Genomic DNA, 10,925 nt, shown 5'->3' on the forward strand with positions numbered 1-10,925 from the left:
AGATCTGATAATTTGGAGCGAACAATGGATAAGCAAGATATAATGCACAATGATGTCACATAATCCACCAGGTATGAATGTAAGGACAACGATAGGACAATAGGTACTCACAAGAGCAAAGCAGCAACGAACATAGGTGCGATATTCTAGGTTTTGCGGCGCTGGTTCTATCGCCAATATACATCGGGTGCTACGTTATTTCTCCGGTAGAACCACATTTTTCAAGGACTTTGCTTGTACTCCTTCCGGTTCTAAAGTCGACCGTGATGGATGATACGGTTGTATGAGAGGCCTCGGTAAGGAGGACGACGTCGTGGATGAAGTGAGAGGATGCAATGCAAGGATTCTGGTCTAAAGCCATGGATGAGAGAGGTCGATCTCTTGTAATGGATGATAGCGTCCGGGTATCAGCTCCGGCATGGTGGAGGAGGACGACAGTGGATGGGGTGGCGGATGGAGGAGATTGAAGTGGAGAGGGAGTTTTGGCGCCCACGGAGTACGAATGGGGAAATGGATGGAGAGAGGAAGGGGGAACCATGTCCTCAGGGCACGCTTGTCTCAAATGCGAGGAAATTTTCAAACTTAGCCCCCGTTTAAATTTTCCTACATCACAGCAATATTAGTCGGTTGGGGATAGGACGGTAAACTCGCATACACCAAATATTTGCTAATAGAGATTTCAGCCGACGGAAGTTTGTTTTCTCGCCACCGTGTATGAATCAGGGGCGAGGTCACATGCTATTTCGGCCGAGGAGAAATTGTGTTTTGGCGCCCACCATGTATGAATCCGAGGAGGTGAGAGGCGGAGCCGGTTATGTCACGTTTGAGTGAAATTACAAGCCTACCCCTATTGAAACCAATAGAAATCGAGGCGATAGGCTTTGTGTGTCAGGTATAGGCAGTAATTTCCATCTCGCAAATTTTGGTTTCGGGCGGTTACTATGACTTTCCCCGCTTCGTTCATTTTCTTGCAGAGAAAGAGTGCACATTTACCGTGCCAACTCAATTCGAATCTGGTTTGTATTTTTTTCGGGTAGGATCCATTTTGTATTCGAATACAAATATATATACATCATTTTTTATATATACATTCAAATGCACAACACCCTTTATACATAAATATGGTTTACAAATGGCATGATCTCAGATTCCTAAGGCTAGATCCATCTTAATTTGGATTTTCAAATATTTGAAACCACTTCATGTTGAAATCCAATGTATGCATTCCTCGCTAACAGTCTCCAATTAATGTGTGTTTCATACGGTTTTTTACTTCTCAAAAATCTATAATGTGTTTCACACACGCAACATATAATGTAATCCCGTTTAGATATTAATTGCATATAAACCATGCATTGTCTCTAATTAAAGAATCTATGGATCACTAATATTGATAAACTATATAACATTACACGTGTCCCCAAATTCAAATGAATATGCATGTTTGATAGACCAATTTTCGTTATGACATTATCGATGTTATGATCTCTAGTTTAAATGTTTGATCCCCTTTAATCCATATATTCGTCTCATATAGCTATCACTCTTGCTTATATATCACTCTAGATCTATACGCCTTCATCGTCTCTTGGGTATCTCTCGTGCTACTTGTATGTCTACAATGATCTTTTATGTTCGTAACACACTAACATTACTCCCTCCCACGACCTTCACTCTATCTCTCTCTAAGTATATCTCACTCCTTGCTATGTGTCTCTAACTATGATTCTCCCTGTGAAATCTCTTTCTCTCACACAAACACAAACTTCATCTCATGGGGTCTCATTTCTCTCTACTCTTCCCCTGTGTGCCACTCGCACGCCCCCTCTCACACAAAGATGTCTTACACTCCTTAGGTATGAGAAGCTACAACTCTTCCTCTTAAATATCTTGTCGGATTACGAGTTCCGCAAACCCTTGAAAGGTTCAAACTCCGGGGTGCGTGCGGAGATCTCAACGTACCCAGCCTGCCTACTCGCGATCCTCCTAAGACTAGTGCGACAAGCTCGAAGAGACAAAGAGACGTAGCAGTTTATCCTGGTTCAGGCCACCTTGCGGTGCAATACCCTACTCCAGCATTTTGCTGGATTGCCTCGGAGGGCTGAGGATGAACTAGTACAGTGGATGAACTGGCCTCAGGAGGTGAGGTGTTCTTGAACTCAAGAGAGCTGGTGAGGTGGTCGGATGAGAATGGATCCCCCCCTCTATGGTGGTGGCTAAGTCCTATTTATAGTGGCCTTGGTCCTCTTCCCAAATGTTAGTGGGAAGGGATCCCACAATGGCTGGATTGAAAGGGGACAAGTAGTACATCTTTTCCTGACAAAAGTAGTCTTCGTCTCTGAAAAGCCTCTGGTCGTGACGCTGGGTGGGCTCGGCGATAACCTCCGTCCTGCAGTCCTGGTGGTCTTGGTCTTGTTTCTCCAGAATGGAAACATTTCGCTGATTCCTCGGGACTCCGCACCTGCGACTTGCCTCCTTTGCAACAAAGAGGAAACCTACACTCTGCGCCCGCCTAACGCCCGCCTAGCCTTGGTCGTCACGGCTCACGTCAGCTGAGCCTCGTGAGGTATACCTTGCATAGAACTCTCCGACCCTCGGGAGCCAGCCTGAGGAGGCCGATCTCCTCGGGGGTCTTGGCGTCGTCCGCCTCGCGAGGCTTGGCCCCTCGCGAGGGTCTTGAGTGGTTGACGTCGAAGCTGGGCCGTACCAGGCCATCGATGGAGCCATGTCGTAGGCCGCAGGCATGCAGGGCTGGATACCCCAATATCCAGAACACCCACAGTAGCCCCCGGGCCCAAGGCGCGCTCGGACTTGGCTTCCAGGCGAAGCCAAAGGGCAAGTAGGGAGCACCGCGGGCCCTAACCGCCTGCAGCCTTGATGACACGTGGCAATTGATCGGACGTGGGCATCTCCACTTCCCCATGCCGCCTTGATATCTACCAGGCCTAGTGGTCGCCTATTGTCAATGCAGCTCGCCCTTTGTAGATTCTCATGCTCGGCCCTCGTTTCTTCCCTTCTAGTCTTGCCGCTCTGTCAATAGATCCGGCACCTGCGCCTCGTCCCTCTTGTGGCGCTCGTCATGTCCCCCAGTCATGAAAGAAGAAGGGGAAGTCGCGCGCCCCGGCCGGTCCTCCGTCGGCCTTGGAGCCAGCCCTCGAGCAGTCGACGGTGATCAACCAGGAGGGACTGGACAAGGTCCGCCATGCACTTGCCGCCGATTCCAATGAGTGGAGGGAGATGGTCGTCCATCCTGCATCTTGGTGAGTGAATGAGATGAGTGCCACCGAGATCCACATCTATCACCATGCTCTTCTCGCGGGGCTGATTCCTCCCTTCTCCCCCTTCTTCAATGCTGTAATTTAGCATTACCATATCCACCTACTGCATATGGACCCCCGCTCTGTTATCCTTCTCGCCGTCTTTTCCTTCCTCTGCGAGGCCATGGTCAGGATTACTCCCTCCGTGGCCCTGTTTCGCCATTTCTTATTGCTTCGGTTGGTCGAGGCCCGCCAATGCTCTAGGTGCGTGACCTTTGAAGTTGTGGCTACAACTGCCGATTCGGGAATCGACTTTGAGCTCTTGCCTGCTGCGAAGGGATTCTGGAAGCAGTGGTTCCTCATGGATGCCGGCATGTTTAGCCCCCTGCTCTTGACTCCTGGGGCGCCGGCCTCGCCTTGCTCCGATTGGTGCCACGAGAAGCTCTCTGACCGGCACCTTCCTTTCGTCTGGAAGAGGTTGGCGAGGCTATAGGAACTGGAAGTGACGGCGCCGATGGTGGTGAAGGAATTCGTCAAGCAGCGCATCGCTCCCCTCCAGCGCCATTCTCACCCAATGTGGGGCCTTGCGGGCATCGAGGATCCGATGAGGCTGCACAGGCCATCACTAGTTGTTGGGACCTTGAGTATGGTGCTCAAACTCTTGAAGGGTGAACCTGAGCCTACTGACCTTCAGGGGGGTGGCTGCCTCTTCTATCAGTGCTCGAACAAGGCGGCCTTCCTTCGGACGATGCCTCATTCAATGAGTGGGGGTTGCTTCCGGAGGGCCTTGAGGGGCCCCGCGAGAACCCCGTCTTCGTGGCTCCCCTTCTACTTGATCCTACCGCATGCGCCCCCAAGTGTTGAAGCAGGGGAGCGCTCATGGCCCACAGCTGTTGAGGGCTCCCCCAGAAGCTTGGTGCCAACAATGGCCCAGGAGATCGAGGCTCTGGAGATCCTGAAGGGGGTCGCCGTGGAGCTGGCGCGACCCCGAGCTCTGGAGGTGGAGGCCCCTGACGCCCGGGGCGATAGCTCTCGAGTGGCTGCCGACGGCGAGGAGCCCACCAATGGCTTTGGTGCCGTAGGCCAGAGGATCCCGTCGGGCGCCCCTGCCCCTGGGATCTCTGCCATGGCTGCCCCGCCGAGCGCTCCTCCTCCTGACGATCGTCCGTCGGGGTCCGGTCGGCCCTGCCTGAGCCTTGAATTGCTTCTAAAGAGGATGAGTTCTCCGTGTCGCAGCGACGACACCCGTCGACCGTTGAAGCCGAGGAGATACGTGGCGGCCGATGAGTAAGTACCTTTGCTCTTGATTCCCTGCGTGCCGCGTTTCCTTCTAACCAGGGCCTTGCAGGGCTCACACGAAGGCGGGACCTCGGGAGGCGGGTGCCTCCAAGGATCCCAGCTTGACGCCTACACACAGCCCCACCCCCTGGTCCTGCGCAGGGCGTGGGGCCGACTCCAGCTTCCACGATGCCGCGGGGATGCCCCAGAACTGAGCTCCCTGCTCCCCCTCTCCGCGACTCAGCCTGTGAGACGGGGGATGCACCGGCAGTCCTTCCTCTTGTCATTGCTCGTAGGGGGTGCCCCTTGGGCGGCCCTCGTCATAAGGTTGTGGGGTTATACGAGCCAACCCCCGGCCGGCGGCAGGCGAGGTGCCCATTGCCTCCTCGGCAGCCTCCGGGGCTGACGAGGGCCTTGGTGACGCGCTTGCGCTTGCTTGTGGGCGCAGTGCCATGCGCTTCTAGCTCTTTGGTGAGGCGATGCGTGCGATGATCCATCTTGGCGGAGAGCTCGCCAATGTCGATGTCAGGCTTGAGGCGGAAGGCCGCCGCCTAGCGCATGAGTGGCAGCAGCTGAAAGTTGCCATTAACCTCGGGAGGCTTCAGCACGACGAGGACGATGCGCTTGCGGCGGTCTCGCTCGCAACTTCTCGCGAGGCTTGCACTCGCGCCATGGAAGAGGCCAGGGCTGCCAACCGTCGTCGTGAGGCGGCCGAGGAGCGGGAGCGAGAGCTTCTGTCTTCAAATGCGGCCCTTGAGCACGAAGTCAAGGAGCACTGTGCCCTTCTGGCTTCCTCACCAGGCGAGGCGGCCTTTGCCGAGGCGGAGCTCCTGAGGCGCCACGAAGATTTGGCATTGGAGACCGTGGAGCACAGCATGTCGTTAGAGAGGCTGGAGGTGAGGGAGCGCCAGGCTGCCGCGGCTGAGGACGCCGTCGCCGCCCGAGAAGCCAGAGAAGCTCCAAGGAACGTTCGTGCCAAAAAATGCATAGTTGTACAGTATAGTCCAGCGGAGTATGAATTTTCCTTTAGGTTGCGTGTGGATGACATGGTTACAACATGCAGGCTGCAGTTCGACAGCCTACCGCTCCGCTTCGCATGGTTTGGTCACGCAAGATTTGCATGCAATCATGTCATGCACGTACTTGTCGAAGACGTGCTCACAAAAGGGCGACCAGGTCCGCTAGTCTGCGTTGGTCCACGCGCCCGGAAAACAACTAATCCCAGTCATCGTAAATATCGTTTGTGCTTTAAATCCGGGCTAGTGGATGGACGCAAACGTGTCGTACAACGAACCGCATGCCAGCTCCCTAATCACTATCTGCACTCTTATAATAATAATCTATCTATGTCTACTTCTCTACTCTTATAAAAAAACAGAGTTGGTGATTATGGTGTACCTGTCATCCTCCAATATAGGCCGTCTGATTTATATCTGATGAACAGGAAGGAAACTATGGCAATTTTGCAAAAAGATACCCACACCCCTCTCCACATTTGCAAATAAGGCCTTCCCCCTTTCATCCTTTTCTCTCACAAGATAAACTACTCATACAAATGCATATTGATATTACGTGCAACGCATGGACATCTTGCTAGTAATAAACAATGATCTACTCTTATAAAAAACATATTTGGTGACGATGGTGTGCTAGCCCTCCTGCAATATATACCGTCCAATTTATATCTGACGAATAGGAAGGAAACTATGGAAATTTTGCAAAAAGATACCTGCACCCTCTCCAGATTTGCAGATAAGGCCTTCCATCATTGATCTTTGTCTCCCACGAGAGAAACAGCTTATATAAATGCTTCTTGATGTTACGGGCAATGCATGGGCCTCTTGCTTGTCTCAAATATAAACTGCACTAGTGCGTGCCCACAGAACATCCTTTCCGAAGGGACGAAGCCCTATAGTTACCATCTCCTCTCGTGTAAACCAGCTCCACATGGGACAAGGTAGTTGGTCACCATTTCCATGGATTCGCAATGCGGTGGTGCTTCTCGTCCTCATCGATGTTGGGAGACCTTGGACGATGATCCTTGGGGACAAATCGTAAGTCGCTCCAACTTCCACACATCCGCATGACTTAGCAGTACTTGCACCAAATGTTTTAAGAGGGTGCATAAATATGCATGGGAGAAGGCCATGCTAGTTGGTCTACGATGCATCCTCGAGGACAAGGATATTTCGTCGGGGGTCTCTCCAGCGCGGCGTGGTCGTATTTGCAAGTTGACACCCCTTGAGATGCCAACGTTGAGGGCCACTTAGATTTATTCCGATGAGCAGGTAAGTGATGAGTTTGATCACATAGTAAATGCATTCTAAAGACAACTTCCGTGTCCATTTCATAATTCCCCCGCTGCCCACTGTTTCATAGGTTAGGCTTGGTGCCAGTGGAGATTGGCTTGCATATGTACGGGAGGGTACCAGCATCAATTTGCACAACATTTACAACAGTGACACCGTTCCCATAGAACCTTTGTCCAACATTGGGATCAGCCATGCAATGGGCCATCGCCTAAATTGGTAAGATGGAACTACGATGAGATTAGAGAAGATAGGAATCTCGAAAACGCCGACAAGGTCATCCGCCAACCAAAATTACACTATCATCGCGGTTTTCAACATCGTGATTGCTTTCACGAACCCTGCACATGGCGGTCAAAGGTGGAGCATGCTATTTGCAGCCGATTTGTTGATGTACGAGTACGAAGACGTTGTGGTCCTTTCTAACCGCATCTTCGTAGTTACAAAAAAGGTGACTTGTTTCGTTTGGTACACATCCTATGGTATACCCCCTCTCTTCCAGTTTATTTGTTTTGAATTTTTTTCGTTTTATAAGTTTCAAATTCAAATTTAGAGCTTCCCATCACATGTTGAGATTACAATGTGCATTAATTTGTTGCATGCATGTAGTAGTTATTTATTTGTCATTTATATTGGTCACGCATGCACTACAAGTAATGTTTTTACCACAATTTCTTAGGAAACTGGGTGCTATAATTGAGTAGTTTTGCAAACTACCAGTACTACACCTTAAACGGTACAAAATCCATACCACCACCATGCCCGCGTCTCACCGCCCTAGCCGACCCAAACTACCTCCCTTGCCGGTGTGTGCTTGATGACTCACAAGTATAGGGGATCAATCATAGTCCTTTTGATAAGTGAGAGTGTCAAACCCAACGAGGAGCAAAAGGAAATGACAAGTGGTTTTCAGCAAGGTAATGTATGCAAGCACCAAAATTGTAAGTAACGGGTAGTTTGATAGCAAGGTAATTTGTAGTGAGCAAGTAACGGTAATGGTAACCAAAGTGCAGCAAGGTATCCCAATCCTTTTGAGGCAAAGGACACCAGAACGGTCTCTTATGATAAGCAAAGCATTCTTGAGGGTACACGGGAATTTCAACTAGTCACTTTCATCATGTTGGTTTGATTTGTGTTGGCTACTTTGATAATTTGATATGTGGGTGGACCGGTGCTTATGTGTTGTTCTTACTTGAACTAACCTCCTACTTATGATTAACCCCCTCGCAAGCATCCGCAACTACGAGAAAACTATTAAGAATAAATCTAACCATAGCATTAAACTTTTGGATCCAAATCAACCCCTTACGGAATAGCACATAAACTAGGGTTTAAGCTTCTGTCACTCTCGAAACACATCATCTAATAAATAATCCATAATGCATTCCCTTAGGCCCAAATATGGTGAAGTCTCATGTAGTCGACGTTCACATGACACCACTAAGGGAATCACAACATACATATCATCAAAATATCAAACACATATCAACTTCACTTGATTACTTGCAACAAGATTTCTCCTATGACCTCAAGAACAAAAGTAACTACTCAGAAATGGTAATCATGCTCAAGATCAGAGGGTATTAAATAGCAAAATGGATCTGAACATATAATCTTCCACCAAATAAACCATATAGTAATCAACTACAAGATGTAATCAACACTATTAGTCACCCACAAGTACCAATCTATAGTTCCAGTACAAAGATTGAACACAAGAGATGAACTAGGGTTTGAGAGGAGATGGTGTTGTTGAAGATGTTGATGGATATTGCTCTCACCAAGATGGGAGAGTTGTTGGTGATGATGATGACGATGATTTCCCCCTCTGGGAGGGAAGTTCCCCTGGTGGAATCGCTCTGCCGGAGGGCAAAACTGCTCCTGCCAAAGTTCTGGCTCGAGACGGCATTGCTTCGTCCCGAAAGTCCTCCCCTTCTTTTTTCTAGGTAAAAATGACTTATATACCGAAAGATGGGCACCAGAGGTGGGCCGAGGAGGGCACAACCCACAAGGGCGCCTGGGCTCCCTAGCATGCCCAGGTGGGTTGTGCCCACCTGGTGGGCCCCCTCTGGTAGTTATTTGCTCCAATAATTCTTATTTATCCCAAAAAGTTCCTCGTGATGTTTCAGCTCATTTGGAGTTGTGAAGAATAAATAGCCTGACGTAACTTTTTCAGGTCCAGATTTTGAGCTGCCGGGATTCTCCTTCTTTGTGTGAACCTTGCATATTATGAGAGAATAGGCACTAGAATTACTCCAAAAAGCATTACTATGCATAAAAACATTATAAATAACAGTAGGAAAACATGATGCAAAATGGATGTATCAGTGCGACCGCGCAAAATAGTCAGCATCGCCCCGGAGCTTCAGTGCCGCATTAATGCCCGGCCAGAGCGGAGGCGACCTCTCACTGGCGCCGGCTTTGAAGCAGCGCGACGACTGAGAGAGCGCCGCTTCCCGGTGCATGCGACTGCTCCGCGTCGAGGCTAGCCATCGTGGTGGTGGTGGTAACTTAGCTGGTACATATACTCGGGAATAGCAGACATGCTGATGTGGCAGAGAATTAAAGAAGAGACAGGGGGTCATGCATGGAAAGAAATATGATCATCTATGCTACTACCATATGATACTATGCACTATAAAAGTAGTAATCATACACTAGTATCATGCACTATTACTATGATCCCCACTATGAGTGGCCTCAAACGACACCACGGTCCGCCGTCGTCCGTGCGTCGCCCACATTACACTAGTATCATGCACTATTACTATGATCCCCACTATTAGAGTAGGTGAGGAAGTCCTGGATAAGGGGGTTTGGTGCTTTCATTGAGAGTTCCTCTGTGTTGTCACTGCAAAGCTAGATATAATGGACACTGCCCCGAAGACCGCAACCCCACGCCGGTTCACTACGGCCCGGGGCAACACGCAGGACCTGCGAGATATACTGGAAAACAATGCAGGACAACCAAGATCGATCTACGGATCACGAGGGCGCGCCACAGCTTAGGACACCGATCGTCACCCCGGATACAATACTGATCAATCTGGCCAGGCCAGACATTACCGACCAGACCTAATCGGACTACGCCGCAACATAGCCCGGCACAGAGGCGCCACACACCCCCTCTGCTTCACTGACAAAGTAATGGAACATGAATTCCCAAAGGGTTTAAACCCGTCAACATCGAGTCATACGATGGCACAACGGACCCCACGGTGTGGGTCGAGGATTTTCTTCTCCACATTCATATGGCCCGCGGTGATGACCTACATGCCATCAATTACCTCCCACTCAAGCTTAAAGGGCCAGCCAGACACTGGCTGAATAGCCTGCCAGCAAACTCTATTGGTAGCTAGGAAAACCTTGAAGACACATTCCTTGATAACTTCCAAGGTACCTATGTGCGACCACCGGATGCTGATGACTTAAGTCACATTACCCAACAGCCCGGAGAGTCAGCCAGGAAATTCTGGACTCCGTTCCTAACTAAAAAGAACCAAATTGTCGACTGTCCGGACATCGAGTCCCTAGCGGCCTTTGAGCATAATATCCGTGATGAGTGGCTTGCCCGACACCTCGGCCAAGAAAAACCGAAGACCATGGCGGAACTCACGACACTAATGACACGCTTTTGCGCAGGTGAGGACAGTTGGCTGGCTCGTAGCAAGATAGTGCCAAGAAACCCTGGCACCTCAGATACCCGTGACAGTAATGGAAAGCCATGGCGCAACAGACACAAGCGTCGAAACAACAGCGACAAGGTGGAGTATACGGCAGTCAATGCCGGATTCAGCAACTCCAAATCCGGTAAGCGGAAGAAGCCGTTCAAAAGAAACAACCCGAGATTGTCTAGTCTGGACTGCATACTCGACCGCTCGTGCCAGATTCACGGCACCCCCGACAAACCAGCCAATCACACTAACAGAGATTGCTGGGTGTTCAAACAGGCCGGCAAGATAAATGCCAAGAACAAGGACAAGGGGCTGCACAACGATGATGATGAGGAGCCCCGGCGTCCGAACACTGGAGGACAGAAGAAATTTCCCCCCAGGTAAAAATGGTGAACATGATCTATGCC

This window comes from Triticum aestivum, chromosome 7B (assembly GCF_018294505.1).
Source record: "Triticum aestivum cultivar Chinese Spring chromosome 7B, IWGSC CS RefSeq v2.1, whole genome shotgun sequence".
In the NCBI taxonomy this organism is placed as follows: Eukaryota; Viridiplantae; Streptophyta; class Magnoliopsida; order Poales; family Poaceae; genus Triticum; species Triticum aestivum.